The 24,934-nt window shown below is 43.4% G+C and overlaps 1 long non-coding RNA gene across 1 annotated transcript; it reads right to left on the bottom strand.

The window, feature by feature from the left end:
- Positions 1-6,123: 6,123 nt before the first annotated feature.
- LOC144583482 (uncharacterized) lies at positions 6,124-8,611 on the bottom strand. The gene is made up of 2 exons (XR_013537262.1): positions 8,511-8,611; positions 6,124-6,974 (listed from the first exon to the last, which is right to left on the bottom strand). It is a non-coding gene; the product is annotated as an uncharacterized LOC144583482 (long non-coding RNA).
- Between the last annotated feature and the right edge of the window lie 16,323 nt (positions 8,612-24,934).

Below are 24,934 nucleotides of genomic sequence, written 5' to 3'. Positions count from 1 at the left end.
AAAGGGTATAGAGCAAGAGTAAGGTCTATCATGTATATAACAGTCTGGCCAATCATTAAAAAGCACATTTGGGAAGATCCTACAGGACTAACAGTCCAAACTTCTGATTACTAGCATTGGAATACAATCAATACTACACTGAAATAAAATCATACATTAGGCATTAAGATATGTACATGCATCATATAGTTCAGTCCTCAGGAAACACTTCTCAACAGGTTTCTGGTAGAAAAGGGACTGCATGCTACCCCTAGGGAAGGTCTCCTTTTTATACAGTTTTCCACAGGTCCCATGTATTTCCAGACACCAAACCTTTATCTCTGCCTGAATTAGACTTTATTCTTCTTCCTGGCCGGAGACCAGATATTTGAGAGTCAACATATTGATCAACTTTTGATGGACAGTTCAGTCAACATATAGATAAGCTTTTGAAGCAGCCTTTAAGAAGCTTTAAGCTGATTTATTAAAGTATTCCTTTTTAATTATAGAAATGAGGCAATGCCATTTAGCTGGGGTTGGTCAGACTTTTTTTTAAAGCCTTCACTCCTTCAGATTTAACTGTAAGGATGTTTTATTAAGCTTTCATTGCAGGAAAATGGATAATCTTTTGTTAATTTCAATGGGACTTTATTTTTATTTATTTATTGGATTTTTACCCTGCCCCTCTAGACAATTTTTTAAATGTAGGAATGAGGCAATGAAAACTCCCTTATGTAACTTCAAAAATAGCACAAGAATTGAGTTCAGAAATGAATCTGTGTACCATTATCTATCCCTCACAATTCTCTCTGGCGCCCCTTTTGGCAGTTTGGTTTTGGACCTATTTGGTCCTGAGCTGACCTGTTTGTAATTTGTAGAATGAGCCACAGAAGTTGAAAATTGGTTAAGGTGATGATGTAGAAATATTACTTGGTAAATCTTCAAAAATATTTGTGTCTATTTTGTGGATTATTATTAAAGGCTGATCAACCACTATCTGAAGAATATTGCTTAAAGCTCTATGGAGTGCTTCCTGGAAAATCAAAATGGGTTTTAACACAGAGAGATTCTAGGAATCTTCCTTGGGTCTAAAAAGGTGAAAACCATTTTTACTTTGAATCATCTTTAATCAGTTTTACTAAAATGGTGTCTTTTTGTACTGTTCAACTTATTGTTCTGCTTCAACTTGCTAACTAAATGTGCGTTAAAACGTCTGAAAGCTCAGCGATCCTGCTGTTCACTGCTTTTCACTGTGAAACAGAAGTGACTTATTTTTCTTTTTCACCTTACCACCAATCTGTGTCAAATCATTGCAATAAATAATTATTTTAACCTATTATAAGTGTACTGTATACAAATATGAACAAGGTATGGTACATTAAAGACTCTTTATTAGAAGACATTATATTACAAGGGTATTGTAAAGCAAACCTCTAAAACTCAGGGATAGTAGAAACACATGACATACAGATTAGTTTTACTTTGTTTTAACCTATTATAAATGTATACAAATATGAACAAGTTATAGTACAATAAATGCTCTTTATTAAAACCAGTATATTATAAGGGCGTTGTAAAACATACATCTAAACCTCAGAGGTTGTAGAAACACATGAAATACAGGACAGATTTACAGACTGTATATTTCTGCAGGGCAATTTCTCATCATCATCATCCTGAGCATTCTCCTGTGGGTGAGAATGAGACAAAATTTTAGTAAGCTTTTTAAAGACCGTAAGCCCCACTAACATACCCCATAACTATAGCTTTTAGAAAATACTCTTATAACATGCCGCATAACTATGCCTTTTAGAAATTTGCTCTTACCGGGCTGCATCACTCTCAAAGCCACCATCTGAAATCTCTTCCACGTTCAGATCCTCAGGGCCATCGGCATCCCCCATAAAACCCGATTTCGCTAGCACACAGCCATCCACGTCCTCTGCTGATTTCAGGGCATCTCCGGTTGACTTCTGTAAATCTTTTTTTGACCATTGTCCACAATCACACTGAAGCTTATCATCTTCATTAGGGTGCAGGCTGGCTTTCTTGTGATTTTTGGCTTCTGCATTGGCTTTGCTGTAAATATGAATATGTCTTCTGCAGACCTGCATTTTTTCTTAGATTTTCAGGGTCTTCAGGCAGCCTACCCCTCAGCCTTGTAGGGGGTCCTAAGGGGCACAAGGGCTTAGAAAAACCCATAGCCCCATAGTAGTAACTTTTGGGTCACAAACGCCTTTTGGCATTCATTGGGGCCTTTTGGCGTGTCCCGGGGATCAGGTTTTCTTTGTCCTCCATCTCCTCCAATATGTCCCAGTCTCTACAAAGAGTGGCAAGCATGCACAGAAGGACCCCGAAATCACTGTGGTGCCATTTCAGCAACCGCTGTGGACTTTTCCACAGCAGCCAATTCTTTTCTAGCCAAACCCCTCCAACCTCTCTCCATTGGCCTACAGGGCCGTGGGGGTGACACACCACTTCGGGGGCCAATCCTGAGACTGCGCTGTGGTCATGGGAGATCCCCATGGCTATCAAGACCTCCTATAGGCCCACAGTCGCCTCACCAACCCCCTATGTCCTCCTAAAGCCTCCCCTTCTGGGGGAGGGGCCTGGGTCAATTCTTGACCCCTTAGTCCCACCTCAGAGGGCTGTGGCACCTGTCAAAAATGAGTTTGCTGAAGGCTACCCCTCTCTACTACTGGTGGGCTCTCATCCAAGGCACGAAGTCCATACTTCTCCTCCTTACTCTTCCAGCTTGGCCCATAATACACGGCAAGCCCTTTGCCAGCAGCAAGAGGAAGTGAAGACCACCACTCCCTTGGTCTCTGGGCTACTTTCACACAACCAATGTGAAAAGGACCTCATGAGTGTGATATGCTCCTCACATGATAAAAGAGGCATTTCCACCACATAAACATTGCCATATGCCCCCTCATTATAGAGTGATTTACTTCACAAAGGCTAGTGCAATTCAGCTTCTTTATACTTGAGCTCATGGTTTTCTTGGATATCATGGTTTGTTATCATTGAAGGATTTGTTTTCCTTGGCTGCCTGAGCACTAATGGTTCCCCTGACAACATTTTGTGCTGTAATTTCTCCCTGCCAGTTTCCGTAAGACTGATCATTTCAATTATTCTCTCCATGTGGATGCAGAGATGAGAGGTGAAATATGCCCCCTTTCCAGTCATGACTTGTTTTGTTTTCAACCCCAGAGACTAGTCAAAGTAGGCAAATAAAAGGAAGGAAACCACATGTGAAATTGAGGGTTTATCTGAGCATCTACAGGGGCTTCTGAGGAGTATTGCAGTTCTGGCCATTAGACTTTTCATGTTAAAATAGCATGCTCGCACACACGTACACATACACACACTTTCAGTAGCTGTTTCTACTGCTGATTCCATGTATACCACTGGCACCACACTCTATGCTAAAAATCTAGACTTTGGGGCTGCCAATCCATGCTGGTGCACTTTATGTCATAGAATTCACACACAAAAAGAACTATAAGGCCAGCATCCACCTAAAACAGAATGGGCAGCCTTTGGCTTTCTGTATGCTACTGGACTACTCAAATTATCAACAGTCCAATAATACTGTGAGGGGTCACACATTCCCATCCCTGTTCTAAAACATTATCACATGCACAGTAGGAAATACTGTCCTCAAATATCAGCCACCTACCATTTGCAAGAGGATTTGAGAACATGTGGCCCTCTATATATTGCTGGCTGCAGCACAGAAGGGCATTTCTATAAAAGGACATTGCCAAAAGAAAAGGAAAGAAAGGGAAAGGAAAGAAGGAAATGAAAATGAAAATCTATTTACGTATCTACCATCTGGAGATTTCTTTGTTCCAGCCAACATAAACATTTCAAGATTTATAAGAAAGAAGTACCCCATTAGTTTTAACCTAGTGAGGTGGGTGGGTGGCTCACCCAGCAAAGTAGGCCTAAATGCCCTTCTTTTCACATCAGACCCTTGGTTTTAATTTAGTGCATTTGAATACTCAGATATACTGATATCTCATTAGGAATTGACTGAAGGTGGTGAAATCTAAAAATCATTTGTGCAAGTTTTTTCTTATAATTAGGGTTAAAGCTTGCTGTAGGCATCCTTCAGTCTCAAGAGACTATGGTAATGTGCTGTGAATAGAGGACTTGGAACAGTGTCTAGTGTGGCTGAGAAGGCCAGTTAGAGAGTGACAATCCCTTTCATACTGAAGACAAACACAATCTGTTCCCTGTCTAGTTCCCTGGTTTTGCTGGTTTGGGGACGGCATCTTTGCCTCGGCCTGCTGGACATGGGTCTCTTCAAGATAGGAGAGGCCATGATGCACTGCCTGCCTCCAGGCTGAATGCTCAGATGTCAGGGTTTCCCATCTGTTGAGGTCCATTCCTAAGGCCTTCAGATCCTGCTTGCAGATATCCTTGTATCGCAGATGTGCTCTCCCTCTGGGGTGATTTCCCTGCACTAATTCTCCATACAGGAGATCTTTTGGAATCCAACCGTCAGCCATTCTCACAACATGCCCGGCCCTATGTAGACATCACTGTTTCAGTAATGTATACATGCTAACAATTCTGGTTCGTTCCAGGACTACACTATTTGGAACTTTGTCCAGCCAGGTGATGCCAAAAATGTGTCGGAGACAACGCATATGGAACATGTTCAGCTTCCTTTCCTGCCATGCACAAAGGGTCCAGGACTTACTGCAGTACTGGAGTGTACTCAGGACACAAGCTTTATAGACCTGGATCTTGGTCTATGCTGTCAGCTTCTTATTAAGCCATACTCTCCTTGTAAGTCTAGAGAACATGGTAACTGCTATGCCAATGCTTTTATCCAGCTTGACATCTAGGGAGAGGGTGTCAGAGATCGTTGAGCCAATTCTTGTGTGGAGATGGTAATAGAGAGAGGTGAGTCCACGCCCTGGAGCATGACTTGTGTTTTCTTCAGGCTGATTGTTAATTCAAAATCTTGGCAGAGTTTTCAGCAGAGTGAGCAACAATCATCAGTGAAGAGAAAGTCCCGCATGCATTTCAGCTGGACTTTGGTTTTCGCTCTCAATTTAGAGAGATTAAAGAGCTTTCCATCTGATCTAGTCCAGAGATAGACACCTTGTGTTGCAGTTCTAAAGATGCATGCAGTTTCATGCTGTGCTTCAGCGTGACAGCAAAAAAGATCCCAAACAGGGTTGGTGCGAGGACACAGCCCTGTTTCCACTTGTTGTCAAAGGGATCTGATGTTGAGCCATCAAAAACTACAGTGCCTTTCATTCCATCACGGAAGGACCTGATGATGTTAAGGAGTCGAGGTGGACATCCAATCTTGGGAAGTATTTTTAAAAGGCCATCCCTGCTAACCAAATCAAAGGCCTTTGTGAGATCTATGAAGGCCACAAAGAGTGGCTGTCATTGTTCCCTACATTTCTCCTGCAGCTGTCAGAGGGAGAATACCATGTCAGTGGTGGATCTATTAGCTCGAAATCCACACTGTGATTCTGGATAGACTCTGTCTTCAAGCACCTGGAGTCTCTTCAGCACAACACAGGCAAGCGGCTTCCCTACAATGCTGAGAAAGGCCACGGTAGTTATTGCAGTCGCCCTGTCTCCTTTGTTCTTATACAATGTGACAATGATTGCATCTTTCATGTCCTGTGGTACTCCACTTTCCCTCCAGCAAAGACAAAAGATTTGATACAGCTCGGTGGTGATGATCTCTTCACAGCACTTCAGCACTTCAACAGGGATGTTATCCTTCCCAGGCGCCTTGCCAGAGGCAAGGGAATCCAAGGCCACTTTTATTTCTGCTAAAGTTGGTTCAATGTCCAACTCTTCCAAGACAGGCAGGTACTCAATGTTATTTAGTGCTTCTTCGGTTACTACATTCTCTCTGGAATATAGCTCAGAGTTGTCTGCACCCAACGTTCCATCTGCTGTTCTCGGTCCTGGATGATCACGCCTGTAGCAGACTTCAAAGGAGCAGATTTCTTCTGTATTGGACTTAAGGCCTGCTTGATACTGTCATACATTCCTTTGATGTTACCTGTGTCTGCTGCTATCTGTATCTGAGAGCAGAGCTGAAGCCAATAATCATTGGAACATCTCCTGGCAGCCTGTTGGACTTTACTGTGAGCAAGTTGAAGAGCCTGCAAGTTGTACTCACTAGGAGAGGCTTTGTATGCTGCTAGAGCTCTTCTCTTATCCTCAATGGCTGGCACCAACTCCTCCAAATGGGTTGCAAACCAGTATGCCATCTTTTTGGTCTTCTTGCCAAATGTACACAAGGCAGTGTTATACATAGCATTCTTGAAATGTTCTCATCGTTCAGGTGTATTTGCATCAGCCGGGCCTGGAAGAGTTTCCTCAAGTACTTGGGCAAATTGCTCCACTTTTCTCTGATCGCAAGTCTTGCTGATGTCAATATGTGGTCTTCCTTTTTCATGTGATATAATCTCTTTATTCGCAGTTTTACTCTGCTACACACCAGGGAGTGATTGGTATCGCAATCAGCACCCATATAACTGCATGTGATTGTAATACTAGGAAGGCTAGAGCTTCTAGTGAGGATCAGATTGAGCTGATGCCAATGCTTCAATCTTGGATGTCTCCCAGAGACTATGTTGAAGCCTATTAAAGAACGTGTTCCTGACACAAAGACCATAATAATAGCAAAGCTCCAGCAAGCGTTGACCATTTTCATTCATCATCCCAATGCCAAACCAGCCTAAACAAGTGGGCCAAGAATTGTGATGAACAGTGGCTCTTTCACAGGGATTTTCTTGATAGCAGCTCGTCATAAAATTTGTCTTTGACTTCCGCTATAGACGACAGTGTTGGTGCATATGCACTAAGGGTGACCGGTCCTGCTGATGAGTGGAGCTGCAGAGACAGGATTTTTTCACTCCCCACAGAGGTGGAACAATGGATCTCAGCAGAGTATTTCTAACTGCAAAGCCAACACCATATTCCCTGGTCTAATTCAATGGTTTTCCCTGCAAGAAGAATGAGAAAAAAAGTTATTTGACGGATCCTGAGTCTAGCAATCTCATCTCTTGCAGGGCAACAATGTCCATCTGCAACCTACTCAATTCCATGTTGATGACAGCTGTCTTGCATGTGTCATCTCATTCCTGCAGGTCATCAGAAAAGCCAGGGGTCATTGTCCTAACATTCCAGGTGTCCAGCTTTAGGGCAGAGGTTTTCTCATGATTATTGCATGGTGCAGGGTTATTGATTTGCTTGTTGGCTTTCACCCTAAACTCTATGCACCTCGCGAGGTTAACAGGCCGTGAAGAGGCAGCGCTTTACTGGCTGGGACCTGCCCAGCTTAAGGTAGGTGGTAGCTACCTAGTGAGGTGCAATTACCTCTCCCACCATCGGAGGTAGCCCTTGACATCACACTGTACACCAGTCAAGCAAAGACTTAACAACTGGTAACTGCTACTTCCTGTCATGAGTTCTGCGGAAGAAGATCTGGAATCTGAGGGGTTAATTAGAGTTGAGGCGAATGCTAGGCAATCAGAATCACAGGCAGCTGAATCACCACCAGATTCTCCTCCCCCAGTAGCCAGAGTAAGGGACAAGCTTCGGCAAGGACGCATGACACGGAGATCCGAAGCCTGCATGAATGCTTCCCATAAAAACATCAGGTTGACCAGCCCTGAGTATTAGCAGGATGAGGTGTTTAGATGGCTGCTGTTGCTATAAAATCTGCGCCCAGACGCTGGCAAGCTTGTGGAAGCAACTAGTCAAATCTCTGGCTCACATCCATGCTCCTGACTACCTTGAACCTTGTTCTGTGGACCCTTGGCTTTGAACTCTGACCCTGGACTATGTTGTGTGATTTGGCTTTGGACTCTGATCCTGGACTATGTTGTGTGATGTGGCTTTGGACCCTGACCTCAGATTACGGTTTGTGATTTGGCTTTGGCATTTTGATATCGGCTCTGCATTCTCTGCATTTCTGACATTGGACTGGATTATTGGACTCTGCTGTTGAAATCCCTGGGAATGTGACACTTCCCGTGTTATTTCAACACTGTATGCAAAGCTGGAGTGTCCTCTCCAGAGCATGAGGCCTGGGTGAAATCATTACCCAAGCAGCAAGTCCCCACTCTCCACATCACTGAAATAGTCCAATGGAAAGGCAGAAACCAATATTACTGGTTCCAGAGACATCACCTGAGTTGCCAGAGTGTCACAAACTGCCTCCAGCACTCCAGCTCCAGATTTGTCCTCAAGGTTAACTCCTGAAGCCTATCGGTGGATATAGCCACAAGGCAGTGGAGGTTTGAAATCGGAGTTTTCCTTCTCCTAGATGGGCTGCCTTCCAAGGCTGAGGAACCCCATCTACGGTTAGAGGGTTAGAGCTGATGTGCAAAAAACTACATCATATGTCTGTTTAACTCCATAGACAATTCAAAGTTTTGTCTTATAATAATAATATAATTTATTGTCATTGTAAGTATATACACAGTATACCATACAACGAAATTCACAATTATGGTGCACAGCCAGCTCAAACATACCTTGGTTGTCTCGAATAGGCAGAGGCCTCTTCTGTTATCCCAAGCTCCTTGTGCTGGCTGATCTCAAAACTACAGACACAACTGGATCTGCTGGCATAACTGCTGTGCTGGAAAAGACCCAAGAATGGAGCAGACAAGGGGAGAAGTGGGGGAGGAGCTGAAGTACCTTAAATCAAAACCTTTTTCAACCCAGACTCATAGCCAATCATACCATCACAGAATTAGACTACAGTGAGGGTATGATAGCACTTTTCAGATACAGTGGTGCCTCGCTTTATGATCGCTCCGTTTAATGACAAAACCGCATTACGATGAACTTTTTGCGATCGCTTTACGATGTTTCCTATGGGGGAATTTTGCTTTGCGATGATTGGTTCCCTGCTTCGGGAACCGATTCTTCGCAAAACGATGACTGTAGAACAGCTGATCGGCGGTTTCAAAATGGCCGCCGGGTAAACAAAATGACTCCCCACTGTTTTCTAGGACGGATTCCTCGCTGCATAGGCAGTGAAAATGGCTGCCCTGTGGAAGATCTTTGCTGGACGGTGAGTTTCCAGCCCATCGGAACACATTAAACTGGTTTTAATGTGTTTTTATGGGCTTTTTAATTTGGCTTTACAATGTTCTACAGCAATTTCGCTGGAACGAATTAACGTCATAATGCGAGGCATCACTGTACGTGAAAGGCTGTCATATAGAGGAGAGGCAGGATCTATTCTCAGTCATCCCAGAGTAAAAGACACACAACAATGGACTCAAGTTACAGGAAGCCAGATTTTGGTTGAATAGCAGGAAAAATGTCCTAACTGTTAGAGCAGTAAGACAGTGGGACCAATTATCTCGAGTGGAGGCATTCTCTTCCATGCCTCTAACACTGGAGGCATGCAAGAGAAACTTAAACAACCACCTGGCAGATATCCTTTGATTTGTATTCCTGTGGGAAGTTGGACTTCATGGCCTCATAGGTCCCTTCCAGCTTCACTATTCTATGATTCTAATTTCCTGAAGTAATTTCCAACACTCCTAGATTGGGCAAACTTGAACTGGGCACAGCCTTAATTGGTATAGTGTCAATCCTGCACTCACCCATCTTGGATAGTTAGTTTTAAAATAAACAATATAAATATAGAAATTAGGATTCTTTCCTTTATCTCTAAAATTCTAAGATATTTACCTTGGAGTAAGACACACTGAATTCAGTGGGAATTACTTTGGAGTAAATATGAACATAATATGGTGTGGGACGTGGTGGCGCTGCAGGCTAAACTGCAGAAGCCTGTGCTGCAGGGTCAGAAGACCAAGCAGTTGTAAGATCGAATCCACGCGACGGAGTGAGAGCCCGGCGCTTGTCCCAGCTCCCGCCAACCTAGCGGTTCGAAAGCATGCAAATGCAAGTAGATAAATAGGGACCACTTTGGTGGGAAGGTAACAGCGTTCCGTGTCTAAGTTGCACTGGCCATGTGACCACGGAAAATTGTTTTCGGACAAACGCTGGCTCTATGGCTTGGAAAAGGGGATGAGCACTGCCCCCTAGAGTCGAACACGACTGGACAAAAATTGTCAAGGGGAACCTTTACCTTTACCTTTTTTAGTCTTTCAAAACTTCTCTTTTGGAACAATCTTTCAATTGCCATATTCCATTCATGGGAGTTATCCCACCAAGTTTCAGTTATCCCTATTAAATTGTGTTTATGCTCCTGAGCTAAGATTTCCCATTCTTGTTTGTTCCGCATGCTCCTGGCATTTGTATATAGACACTGGACATTGTGAGATCTGTGGCCCACTTTACTTCATATATTTTTATGAAGACTATTATTGGACCACAGTCGAATTGCTTGCTCTGTTCCTCTTATTGTGCACAAGCCCTTCCCCTTCCAACTCAGTTTAAAGCTCTCCTGGTGAAATTCTCCATGTTGTAGCCAAGCACATTCCTCCCAGTTCTTTTGGGTACAGCCTGTCATTTGCCAGCAGCCCTTCTTCTAGGAAGTCCGTGGTTCCAAAATCCATATCCTTCACATTGGCACTACCTTCGTAGCCAGTCATTCACCTGGAAAGAAGAAAGCAGAAAGACATGGTGTGGCAAACCAATATTATTCTTCAAAATGTTTTCAATACAAAAGGTTAATTATTGTTATTTCGTTAGTACAGATCAATATAGCAATCTCACAAGGAACTTTGGACTGAATTTCCTTCTCTCCCACTTTATCTTGGTAGCTTAATCCATGCTTTGATTATCAAGCTTTCAAGGGCGGAACTGTTTAGCCATTACATTCATGTTAGCAAATGTGGTATTGATGATCTGACTCAGGGACTAGCTAGACATAATGGCAGCAGGCAGCTGCGTTACTAAGTATCTGAAGTTCTCCAAAGCAGCAAGGCGGTGAGTAGCTATGATGTGGGCAAGAGCTCCTGCTAACCATTTCTCTTGATCTCCCTCTTCACCATGATACCACTTTCTTTCCAGCTGGAGCTCCAAAATTATAACTACTGTACTTCCAATGAGGCCAAATATATATTGTACCTTGTAGGTACAATTCAAGATGGTAGGTTGTTGTTGATGATCCATGCCCCATAGGACCAACCCTGTGAGGCACCATTTGTTCCTATCTGGATTTTCTTGTTTATCAAGATATTCAAAAGAGAACGACTAGGTTTATCACCTTTCATCGGTTATCTCTGTGTTGATCAGAGGCATAGCCTTCTTGGTAGTGGCACTTCACTTGTGGAATGCTCTCCCAGGTCACTTAACCAACATTAAAACTACTTTAATATAGAGTCTAGAAGATGGAGTGAGGGAAAGCAGGCCCAGTATCAGCTCTCCTGAGATGCTGGCTCAATCAGGCTTCGACTCTCCCCATCTGCCATCCAAAAGCCACCTCACTTGACTCAAGAGCCTTGTTTCATTAAGAATTAGAGTTCTCTATGTTTCCTTTTCCTTCTCCATTCCCCATTCCCATTGTTTGTTTTTAGCCAAAAGTAGTTTTATTAATAAACTGGACAGAAATATCTTTTTTTTTAAAAAAAACAATTGATAAAGAAAGCAGCAACTTCAGCAGGAGAAACAGTGATTTAGAATGAGAATATCCATCTACTACCCCCACCCCATACACACAATCAACTCTGATTTGCAGGATTCATATACTTCCATGGAAGAGCAGGAACCAGTAGCTGAAACAAAATCAGCCAGTCTTTTATCTGATTTTGGAGGACATGGCAGGCACTTCCCTGAAGAATGTGAGGACTGATCACATTTGGACATCCTTTGGGCGACACCAGCACTCTGTTGGCTGATCCTTCCATTCTGGAAACACTTCTGGATTATTTCTGACATGAAGAAAGAAGAGGATCTGACTGGCGATGGGCATAAACTACTGGTTTGGTGTTGGTGTGATTTATTTCCTGGACGACCCTCTGGTCTTCAGTGAGATGCCCCACCTCCTCTAGTGGGCACTCATTCAACAGCCGCGCCCCGCCCTGCCTCTTTGGGGTGCTGCTCTTAAATAGGCACCCACTGGAGCAGCAGAGTAGTGAGCCACGGATCAGCTGTTCCGACAGGAAATGAACCATGCCAAACCAGTGGTTTATGCCCATCTCAATATCTGACGTTTCTCAGATTTAAAATAAGCAGATTTTAACTTCATGAGTTCAATAGGGGGAATTTAATTTTCCTATTATATTATTGTTGTTGTTTAGAATCCTGCTCTCCCCCTTTCCACTGTTCCCCTTGTCAATGAAATATCTGTGCCAAAGCCTTTCAAGTTGATCAAACCATTCTCAAGCCGACCCTTTGAAGATCTGGAAAATAATTTTAAATGCATTTCTGAGTAAAGAGATACATTTACTCATTCTCAGGCACCGAGTTATTCCAATTACATGACTGGGACAGCTTGACAGAGCAGGAAAATGTTTTCTACCATGAAGTGGAATGTAAAGCTTTGTCTTGCTTTTTTCCTTGTGAAAACAAAGGTTTTTATCCAGCCCACAGGAGTATTGCTTGGCATGGCATTTGTACAATAAATGTTCTGACCATTTGAGGCCATAGCCTGATTAAAAGGAGTTCTGAAACACTTGATAAGGATAAATAGAGCCCCAGGGTTTAATTTTCAGAAAGCAGCATGTTTAATTCCACGTTTAAGTCAACAGCAAGTTGGGTGGGGGAGGGATTTAATGGGCAGACATTTCTGCTGCTGCCTTGCAGTGCTTAAAAGTGGAACAAAAAGAAGCCCAGCAAAATCAAAGTTCTATAAGCACATTGACCGTTCATTCCTTAGCTTATTTTTCTTCAAAGGACATTTGAATGCAGCTTCTCTTCCAATGGGAAAACAGTCAAACATTGCTTCAAAATTCTCTAGACCTCTATTCCTTCTCACCCTGACTCCAAACACCTGTATTTAGATGCATTCATGTCAAAGGAACATGCCTCCATGTAAACATCCTCAGGATTGTCACGCTTGTTATTTTTATTATACATTTCTCTTCAGGCAAGCTTTCCCTTAAGGACTGGTTGCCTGAGTGGGGTCATTAAATGGGTGGTTGTGCCTTAATGTTTTGAATGTGTTTTTGGTGTTGATTTTGTTTATTGTCTTTTAGCATGGCATTTGTTTGATCAATTTTTAGTATTTATATACTTATTACTTTTAGCTTTAGAAATTTAATGAGGTATGCCTCCTTAGGTCCTTCTCAGGGAGAAGGGTGTATGTGTTAAATGTTTTAAATAAATAAATTGTGGGGGGGGGCACTTACTGTCTTTCAGTTGCTTTTATGTAAGCCAGTGACAGTAGGTAGATATCAGAGTGATTCGAGGCAGACTGGTAAGGATTTCTGGCTACCAGATGTTCAAAGTGTTTACAACAAAATAACCTCCACCCCCACCTCCACCCCCCAAAAAACCCTGGTGAGCAGAAGCAGGTTGGACTGACCAGAAGCAGAAATTTCATACTGAAGGGCTGTGAACTTCTAATACTCATAGCAAATACCTGGGCACTAAATTCTTAAATTAAAAGAATATGTATTTTGCTTTTGGCTGCAGCTGATGGATCTTGGGACAGATTTAAGTAGATTCTGCAGTCTTGAGATCTGACTGCTGACCAATGCTTTCAACGACTGAGTTAAAAGTTTCATCATAACAGTACAGTTATTAAATCACATTTTGATGTTATGCATAAGGATCTTGAACCCATTGCTAGGTGCAGAGGTATGTATGCAGGCTTGCTTGTGCACATATGTATATACTGCTTAACAGTTAGGCTGCAACTATGCTGGCATTTGAATTCCAACCTATATTACAGCTGAAACACAGTCAGTGATCACACAAGGACTGCCAATTGATTCAGAAATTCAGTGTTCACACTCGATGCAATGCGATTCACATTTCAACCCACAGCCCCCCCTACTTTCCTTCCTTCATCTGGTCCTGCCTCTGCTGATCCTTTTATGGTTCATTGTCAAACTGCTTGGTTCTGAAAGTTCTACAGAAAATGTTGAAGTGTCCCAAAGTTCTTAACAGGTACAGAAATACCACATACCACAGGGGCATCTTCATCTGTGTTGTTTCTGTTTTGTTTGTCATTTGTTTGTGTTTAGTTTTTTAAAATGTATTTGTCCAGAGGTGATCTAGCACTAAATTAGTAAGTACTGGTTAAATAAAAGTTTCTAGCAGTAATCTCATGTATATCGGTATTCCAGACTCATGTATATATATATAAAATATTCAGAGGACGATGTGGGGGAAAGAACATGGGGGTGGGTGGAATGCAATGGGCTGGATATGACACATTAGATGCTTTGAACAACAACAATGTACTGTCAAGTTGATTCTGACTTAACAGTGGCTCTTCCCAAAGTTTTCCAGAAGTTATTCATGGGTCAGATGCACATATCACTCGCCAGTTCCAGTTTCCCAAATTAGAATAAAGAGGTCAATTTTCTCACAAGGGTCAGCTAGAGGAGGGGGGGTCACATTAAGAAATGGCATGTTTTGTTCACTTCTAGTTTTAGCACTTTTAGAGAAATTAGTTATTTTAGAATCTTGCTTGGGTCAGCTTCAGCTGTGTCCATGGTGGTGAATCCTACAGGCAAAGAATTCAACCAGGCCAGGGGAGGGGTGGGGTGGGGGATATTATTTCCTCTTGTCAGTTTGCAGCCATTCTTTATGATTTTTGTGTTCAGAGGTGAGTACCAAAATTCCGGACTCATATTCTATACCTTATTTGTCCTTGCCTTCGCTTTGTAAGGGCCTTATTCATTTCCTTTGGCAGGCATCAGCCCCATCAGTGTGCCTTCACCAGAGCAGTGTGCTTGGATGAAGCCACATTTTGAATCCTGCTGAACTGTCAGGGGGATTTATTTATTTATCTTCTCACTGACACTAAGTAAATAAATGCCTTTGACAATTCTGTGCAGTTACTATTTCGGAATATAAAAGACACAAAGAAAACAGATACTCTATTTTCTGCCTGGATATTGCTATCATGCTATGAATGGTAGGTTAGTGAAGCATGGAGATATAATACAGCCTGTCTAAGAGACCACAGAGAGTCTCATTTGTTCTTATCCCTAAGTCCTGCTGTATCCATAAACTAGTGTTCTCGATATGATGTGGAACCACTGATCAGCATTACAAAATATCATATTTATATGCTTATTTGCTGCACTTTTGCTCCACTCATCCCCCCAAGAGGTTTCCCAGCAGGGCCGGACTGGGACCAAAAATCGGCCCTGGCATTTAGAGCACACAGGCCCACCGGCTGTGGGGACACAGGCCCACCTGTTGTGGGCTCCATTCATGATATTGTGGCGTGCTGAAAGGGCGTTGCTGGTATAGTGGTATTGGTACATGCTTACGAGTTCTCCCTATCCCAATCATTGCCCTGGCTGTATAAATAACAAGGAGCATCAGGAAATCTAAACCTATAAAATCATCACGTTTAACAAAAAGTGTAATTAAAATTTAATGTTTAAATTTGTCAATGCTAGTGCTCTCTAAACAAAAAACACCAACAGTACAATGTGAGATCTTATAGCTATTTTAATGTATTGAAACATTAGATCATTAAACATAACTGCAACAAAACGTTCAATGTGAACAAGCCATAAGTAGCAGATCCTCCTACATCAACACTTCCACCGGGAACAAAAGGCTCGGCTCAAGATCTTTCCACCTCGTTTATGATTTGAACATTTTAAATTTGAACCCTACTAATACTGGAAAGACTTAGGAATGATACGTTGTCAAGGAATAAGAAGACTTTGCAGGGCTTCACTACTGTCTGCAACTCTATTGATGATGGCATCCACATCAAGACTCTGTAGCCATTAACATGAATGAATCCAAATGGTCCTGGGATACAGTATTCCTCAGTCGATTCTTGATGAACCTCAAGGTGGAGAAGCTTCTCTCACAAGCAACTTGAGTAAATGATAGAGTCAGTAGGAATTTGTAGGCTAGACCTATCACATTATAGGCATCTGTTAATAAACTGTAGCGCCGTAGAATTTGATAGCAACAAATGGCACAGTTCTTACATGTTGCACATGGCTTATTTAACAGCTCCATTTCATCTAATTGTTGACTTAGATCTTCCGTGGGCATTTCTCTTGACACCCTTACAGTGTATTCTTCTAGCGCTGATGTCTTCAATTTGTCCCAATGCAAAGCTAGACTAGTTAATTCACACCGTAAATTTTCAGCTGTGGCATTCTCATTAAATTTGATCAAGACTTTACTTAAATCTTCCATTGCAGATATATGAAGCCCTTGTTCTCTTATGTTTGAAAAGTTCCTAGGGTCTAGGCATGCATAGTCGGCATATAGTGTTTCACTAGCAAGAAAACGTCGAGTTATGCTCTCCGTGATTACATCAAGGATCACACTGTGTACTTGTATCTTATATGCCATCAGATATTACTTCATCTTGAGAACATTCACCAGCCATGCTTTTCTTCTTTCTTAACCTTTTATGAGGCAAGGTGTCCTGTACTTCAAGTTCACAATCTGATGGGTCTGTGTAGTGATATACCTTTAAGAGCTCTTTTTCTGGCGGGGGGTGGGTGGGAGGAAGAATCTACTCTGGTTTGCCTGTTTGTTGCAATGTGCATTGTTCCTATGTACTGTACACTGCCTTGGACCCTGATGGAGCAAAGATATATATGTTCCTGCTGAAAACATCAGGGAAGAGATCATGATCTTCATTGGGATCATGGGGATGGGGGAGGCTTTAATGCCCCTGCCACAAGTGACTGCAGTGCATGCAAGATTTGTTTCTATGTTGCTTTCTGGCTTCTGGTATGCATCATCTATTCTTTTGCCAGCTTAGTTTTACAATGCTCAGTGGCTATTAATAAAATGAATGAAATGCTATGTACTCTGACTGGATGACTTAGTGAGGTTTCTGGTTGGGGAGGCTGAGATTAGGAGTTCAGTTTCCCACTATGCATCCCAGAAGAACCAGCCTTTGTGGCCTTGGGGAAGCTGCACAGTTCCAGAATACCCCCAGAAGTGAATGATTAATATAATTAATCACTTCTGAGTATTCTCTACCAGAGTCTCGGGTAGAGCCTCTGGTAGAGTTACCATAGTCTCTTGAGAGTGAAGGATGCCCAATCTAATCTAATCTAATCTAATCTAATCTAATCTAATCTAATCTAATCTAATCTAATCTAATCTAATCTAATCTAATCTAATCTAATCATTTTCTAACTGGAAGATCCTGAAAAGGTTCGCCGTTAAGTCAAAATTGACTTGACTGTACATTATGATGATGCTGTCAGAAAGTGCAAGGGACCTATGGAAATGGGGGAGTTCCCAGCCACAATGGTGAGATGCTTCGGTGACAAGAACCATTCTTTTCTCTTGATTGATTCTGGTTCTCAGGGTGGTTGCTGTGGTAATTCTAGAGCATGGAATGTGAAGCCATGGATAGGATACTTAGCTTTGATGTACTATGATGAAAAGCAGGTTGTTCTGAGCAAGCTTAATTGTTTCTACCATTAAAATAATAGGATGCAATGGGTTTATTATTTTTGATTGTCTGGCTAGTTTAGAAAGTGTTTGACCAATGCCTTGGAACGGAACAGACATAACAGACCTAATGGGTCTATATGTACAGTATGGGCCTGTACAGTATGTTTTTCATATGACAGCTTCTAAAGCTAATTTCAGCAACACATAAGGCACAAAGCCTGGCTGGCTCAGAGCCATTCAATGACGTTTAAAAAGAATGGGGATTTTGAAGCAGACTTTCACACTCCTGGTCTGACACTGTACAGAATCTCTTCAGCAGAGCTTTAAAAAGTAGTATTTTGGACCATAACTACCAGAATCCCCCACCTGACATGGCTAATGCTGAAAAGTAGCTTTTCCAAGCTGTGCTTTGCAGAATCTGCCACCAGTAGATTCTATGGTATAAGTCTTTTTATTTTCCTCCTTAATAATTCCCAAAATTTTACCAATTCAATAGTTTGAATTTGATTATTACTTTAGCAATGAGGTCAAAAATCCACTTCTGTCACGACTAAAAGATTACGAAATAACATCTGTAAAGAAGTCCATGCATTCTTGTTTTAATTTAGAGATACAGGAATACTTTTTGCAGCTCTTCCCCGCAGGCATTCCAAAAGTAGGTTGGGTTTTTTTTATGTTGCTTTTATGTGGCTTTAAATTATAGGTGTATAGTATAATAACTGGATATATTTCAAAAAATATTTTTGCAAACTGATGTGCTTCATAAACATCTGTTTGTTCATTCTTTCAGCCAGATTGTATTTTACAACCTTTACACTGATGAAAGTAAACAGTTTTTGTGAATGACCCTTCCCACTGCAAAAGTAGGTCTAGTCAGACATCTCAAAGTTCTATGGGGCTTACACTCAGATTAAGTAAATACAGAGGAGTAGCCTTATTCAGTACTAATTTCTCATTTGTTATGATTACAACTCACTTTTCCTCCACAGAGCTCCAAGTGAGGTACATAATCCCTCCCCGTAGCCACAGTGAACTAAACAAAAAACTTGTAAGGTAAGGCCTGAAAAATAGTGACTCATCTATGATAATAGGAAAGCTTCATGGACGACTGCAAATCTGTACAGTGGACCCTCGACTTACAGACGGCTTGACTTACAGACTTTTTCAGTTACAGACTTCTCTGGCCGCAAAATTTAGGTTTGACTTGCAGACTGAGATTTGACTTACAGACCAGAAAAAAACCAAAATGGAACAAAAACGGCCTGTTACGGGATTAATCGGTTTTCAATGCACTGTAGGTCAATGGAGACTTGACTTACAGACTTTTTGACTTGAGAACCGCCTTCCAATACGGATTAAGTTCTCAAGTCAAGACCCCACTGTACCCAGTTCTTTGTCATCCAAGTTTCCCTGGGTCTCAGAATCTCTAGTCACTGCAGTCAGGAATTCGGCTCTTGACGGTCGTGGGCCCATGACATCCCATACCCTAACACTTTGGGAAGTTTTTTTTCTTTTTAATTGCACGTTCTTAATCAATATGTCACTTTAACTCTATTGCAGGGCACCATGGGCCTCAAGGGGGTGTGGCAGAGCATGGGAACTCTGCAGTGGCCCTGGTGGTTGAGGGATTCTGACTGTAATGTAAAAAGGAAATTTAAAAAAGGAGGGTGCAGCTTTTCTGTGCTTGGCAGGATCGTCAGGGAGCCTCAGCTGCAAGCATCGCTGGCAGGGGTCGTGACCCAGGGCAATTCACTGTGTTCCTTCAAGACAGTACACCAAGTTCTGACCAATGTCCTTTCGGGGCCAGCATGGGCGCAGTGAGGTGAATGACCAGACAGCCTTGTCACTTCTGATCGAAGGAGCCCCCGGCTGGCCACAACAGCGAGAAACGGGAGGTTAGGGAGGGGTTGGCAGCGGAGTCCAGGGGGAATTGGCCCCTTGTCAGGACTGAGCTCCGTTCCAACCAAGCTGACCTCGCCCAGCAGGCTCGGTAAACAGAGGTCTGTTCTTGACAAGGGCTTCACAAAGCCTGCAAGGCATGCCTCGGCAACTGCGGCGAGCCGGCCCCCAGGCTTCTTTCGTCGCGCCCCGCGCCCCTCCCTCGCCGCCACCGAGCGAACCCGGGGACCTCGGGCTCTCGGGGAGCGCCCGAAGCGGCAGCGGCAGGAAGAGGAGGGACTAGTGGGGCTGCAGCGGCTGGCCTTTGGCACCCGGGGCCGTTGAAAAAGCTGGCGGCGCAGCCCCTGCCCTTGCCCCCCCCCGCGCCTCACCCGGCCGCGTCCAGTCAGCGCGCTTGACCGGGCGAGGGAAGGAGAAGCCCCCTCGGGCGCCGCCGTCATGTCGCAGCCGGGGATAGGCAAAAAGCACCCCGCCAAGGGGGACAGAGCGGTAAGAAGCGGGGCGGAGGCACAGGCGGGCAGTCGAGGCTGAAAGCCCGTCGGGCTGGAAAGCGAATTTCTTCCCCCCTGCTTTTCCCCGCCAGGCGAGAGGCCTGCCCGCCCAATGCTTTTCAGCCGCGGAAGGAGGGGAAGGCAGGTGGGTGGGGCCCCTGATATACAACCTGCGGCCGCAGCCCGGCGAGAGGAGTCTGACTGCTGGCCGCGGCCGCATCATAGAGGGATGTAGGCAGGAACCGGCCGTTCTAACCATCGGCCTTTCTGGCATTTGCCAGACGTTCCAGATGGCCAGTCCGGCCCTGTTTCCCAGAATGGCTTGCAGGTATCAGAAATAAAGCTGTTTCTCCCCAATTGGGGCAGGGGAGGGATTGGGAACAAAGAGGGAGAAAGCCCCATCTAACACTCTAGAATCCTGCTTACAAAATTCAGCAGGTAATGCATTTGAGTTCAGTTGATAACAGGTTTTACAAGTAGTGAATTCAGCAGCTCAGAGAGCTGAATTTAAGCACTATGGAAAGGTGGCTGCTTGTCTTTGTCTTCCTGCCTCACAGCTGCTGCAGCTGGCTCCCTGCCTCCCTGCCTGCTGTTTCCTCTCCCTTTGATAACCACGATATCAGAAGCAGATGACTGGATAGCTCAATGGCTTAGGTGCCTGGCTGTGGAGCCAGAGTCTGGAGTCTGAGTCTGCACTGTGCCTCCTGCAAGTAGAGCAGTCTGTGTGGCCTTGGGCACAGTCCCAATGCTCCCCTAGAAGAAGGGAACAGTAAACCCCTTCTAAGTAGTCTCTACCCTGTAAAGGGTCACCATAAGTCAGAATTGACTTGACGGCACACAATTAATTGGAGCATCAGATCCCCTCAGTTGAGTGCCCTTGTCTCCAAACTGTTGTTGTTGTTATTCACACACATGTAAAAAAGTGAAAAGCATGCTCCCCCATAATGCTTAAAGCGCTCTCTGGGTGGTTTATATGTTAATTATGCAGGCTACATGGTGAAGCTGCATCCTCAAGTCTCACCTTGGAGCAATTCATTTTCTCCTTCCTCTATTTGTCCTCAAGGGCTGGCTTGTTCTGTTGATTGTCCGATCAAATGTTCTCAGTCCTTCTCGTCTTGTCTCTTCCTGCCTGATGTTTCATACATCACTGTACAACAATTTGTCCACAAAGAGATGAATGTCACAACAGGAAATGAGCCACTCCTGTGATATTCCTCTTTCGTAATCAGTAATAATAAATTTAGGATTGCAGAGCTGGAGGGCATCCTATGGATCATCGAGGCACAGTGGGGAACTGAGCTCTCAGCCTCTGGCTTCACAGTCAGATACCTAAAACACTGAACTATCCAGCAGCTCATAGATCTTTTCTTCCCTGGGACTTCACCTCCCAGCCCCACTCCATACCTTTGAGTGTTCTGACAAACATCGGCTTCTGCATGCCTCAGGTCATGCATTTCATAAGCTCTGTTCAGGGTTTTGGCTGAATGGGCAAAAATTAAGGGCTGTATGCAGTTTTCCAGAGACAGAGAAAATCGGTTTCTTAGACTACAGTTCCCAGAAGCCATAACCAGGAAAGCTAAATGTAGGTGCTCCATTTTTCATTTGTCAGTTGCTCAGGATGTAATGATTACAGTCAGCTCTGCCATCAGACTGAGGCAACAGATTTGTGGTCATGACAATGCAGCAGATTGTTGCTATTTACTTTGTTATGTTTGTGGTTTTATGGCCAGAGAGAGGCATACGGATTTGTAATTGGTTACAGTTAGTTATAATCTAAACCAAATCCCTTATGAATACACAGTGGAAGTGAAGAACAGATTTAAGGAACTCGATTTGGTGGACAGAGTGCCTGAAGAACTGTGGACAGAGGCTCGTAACATTGTCCAGGAGGCAGCAACAAAAACCATCCCAAAGAAAAGGAAATGTAAGAAAGCAAAGTGGCTGTCCAAGGAGGCCTTACAAATAGCAGAGAAGAGAAGGGAAACAAAATGCAAGGGAGATAGGGAAAGTTTCAGAAGATGGAATGCAGACTTTCAAAGAATAGTAAGGAGAGACAAGAAGGCCTTCTTAAATGAACAGTGCAAAGAAATAGAGGAAAAGAATAGAAAGGGAAAAATCAGAGATCTGTTCAAGAAAATTGGAGATATTAAAGGAGCATTTTGTGGAAAGATGGACATGATAAAGGACAAAAATGGGAGGGACCTAACAGAAGCAGAAGACATCAAGAAGAGGTGGCAAAAATACACAGAGGAATTATACCAGAAAGATCTGGATGTCCCGGACAACCCAGATAGTGTGTTTGCTGACCTTGAGCCAGGTATCCTGGAGCGTGAAGTCAAGTGGGCCTTAGAAAGCATGGCTGACAACAAGGCCAGTGGAGGTGACAGCATTTCAGTGGAACTATTTAAAATCATAAAAGATGACGCTGTTAAGGTGCTACACTCAATATGCCAGCAAGTTTGGGAAACTCAACAGTGGCCAGAGGATTGGAAAAGATCAGTCTACAGCATCTTAAAAAGCAGAGACATCACCTTACCAACAAAGGTCCACATAGTCAAAGCTATGGTTTTTCCAGTAGTGTTGTATGGAAGTGGGAGCTGGACCATAAAGAAGGCTGACCGCTAAAGAAATGATGCTTTTGAATTGTGGTGCTGGAGGTGACTCTTGAGAGTCCCCTGGACTGCAAGGACATTAAACATATCCATTCTGAAGGAAATCAACCTTGAGTGCTCACTGGAAGGACAGATCCTTAAGTGGAGGCTCCAATACTTTGGCCATCTAATGAGAAGATAACACTCCCCGGAAAAGACCCTCATGTTGCGAAAGTGTAAGGACAAGAGGAGAAGGGGATGACAGATGCTGAGATGGGTGTACAGTGTCATTGAAGCTACCAACATGAATTTGACTAAACTCTGGGAGGCAGTGGGAAACAGGAGGGCCTGGCATGCTCTGCTACATGGGGTCACAAAGAGTCGGACATGACTTAACAAATAAACAACAACAACAGTTATGGTAACAGTTATGGTTATGATTATGGTTGTGATTTGTCTCATGTGTCAAAATAACTTGGGTTGCTTTTGCTATTGTATATGCCTTGAAGTCAGTGGTGGCAGGGGGTAGGAGGCTGTTTGTTTCTCCACTTCATCTGTTTGTTTGACGTAATATAATGTTCTTCTCCCAGGCGGAGTATTCAAGTTCATTTAATGCAAGTGCTGGTGAGGCAGCTGTGGAGGGGATGGAATCCATCACTAGCAAAGGTGCTACCAGGATTTGAGAAGAGAAGCCTTGCACCACCACCTCAATGAGCCGCGAGCAAGAGGGCTCCCAATGCAGCAGAGGCGGGTTTCCCTACCGGTTTTGAAGGTAATATGTCACCTTGTATAAAATCAGCTCACATGATCTAAGATCACTGAGTCCAAAGTATAAGGCAACTTAACTGCCTCTCTGGCTACATGTTGGAAATTAGAGTTTTATGGAGCAAACAGGGCAGAGGAAGGCAGAGATCTCATGCAACTGATTCAGGCCGTCAGAGAAGGGTGGCCGATTGCTATTTAGCTGGCTTCACATATGGTGCATCTGGACTTGGGTAAGAGGAGGGTGCTGCCATTTGCTGGCCTGTTTCAGGCAACAAAATGTCTTGGGGATAGCCCTAGGATGAAAGCAGAATAGAATCTTTTTCCTGACATCTTTTTATATCAGGCTAATTGAGGAATTTGGATTTCATTGTACACATGAGCAATTAGTATTGTGAGCCACTGTCTACATTCTGAAGCAGGCAATCTATAGCAGCCAGGTGAAAAGGGGAACAGGGCCTCTAGCTTTTTAACTCTTATCCAACTGGATGGGTGGGGGGAGAAATCTAATAATACTTTCACTGAGTGATTCCTCAGGTATTTTCTGATACCATAGAATTCTCATGTGTTACAAGGTTGCTGTTCTTTTTAATATCCCAAATCCTCAAGAGTGGGCTCTAGAAAAAAAATGCAATCTACCCAAACATGCAGAGCCAGAATACGTGAGGTGGAATGACTGTAACAAAAGTGAATAAAATAAATATTATTTATAGCACAAGGTTTTTCCTATCCTCAATGAATAACAGTTTCTCCCCTGAGGAAGAAAGGTTAATTTTTCCCTGAATGGGAGAAGACTGCTGACAATCAGAGTATGACATCCCAGCGTCGTGAGCCCCTGGCTCCACAAATAATAATATGGGGCATTTTTGTCTCAAAAAGCCTGTCTTGGCTGCGCCAAGTGACAAAAATCAGAAGATATGTTGAGGCAGCTCAAAAGCAAAGTGTACTGCTTATTTACCATCCCATATCACTTAACATACTCTCTGAGTGGTTTAGAATTTAATTAAGCAGACTATATGTACGCCTCCCCAGCAAATGGGTGCTTGATTTACCATCCTCAGAAGGATGAATGAGTCAAACTTGAGCCGGCTACTTGAGCCTGTTAGGATTGAACTCAGGTTGTGATCAGAGTCTTGACTGCTGTACTGCAGTTTAACCACTGTGCCAGTGTTTTGTAGCACCTAGAGGGCAGGAGTTCAATTCTCTACCATTCCCTTCTCCTGGAAGTAGAGCCAGCCTTGGGCAAATGACACAGTCCCAGAGTGACCTCAGAAGAAAGCAATGGCACACCACTTCCCAGTACTCTATACATAGCAAACCCTTTAAGTCAAAATCAACTTGACATCACATAATTACTTAATGATTAATTAGTTTTAGCAAAACATACAATCCTTCCACATGGCAGAGGGCTGAAGCCTGGGGATATTCTTTACAGTTCTTCAGGTGCCTTTTGCCTCTTGTGTGAATCCTGCTACAAAGCATGCATGTCTGTGGGATTCAAATGCCCCATCTGGCTGGATGAGGGTTAACACTCATTCATACCTAGCCGCCAGGACAGAAGACACACTATGTGAGAGACTGAACTCTCTTGAAAATTCTCTGCTATCTGATATATCAGTGCATAAAAAGCATTTGAAGAATTCTTATTGCACAGTTTGAGACTGATCTGTGTCTTGGCCCTGTCGTAGGTTTCCTCTCCTGCCTTCTGCAGAGGCGTAT

Source organism: Pogona vitticeps, chromosome 6 (assembly GCF_051106095.1).
Source record: "Pogona vitticeps strain Pit_001003342236 chromosome 6, PviZW2.1, whole genome shotgun sequence".
Taxonomy (NCBI): Eukaryota; Metazoa; Chordata; class Lepidosauria; order Squamata; family Agamidae; genus Pogona; species Pogona vitticeps.
Note: the sequence above shows the minus strand (reverse complement) of the source record. Positions and strands in the feature narration are given on the sequence as shown.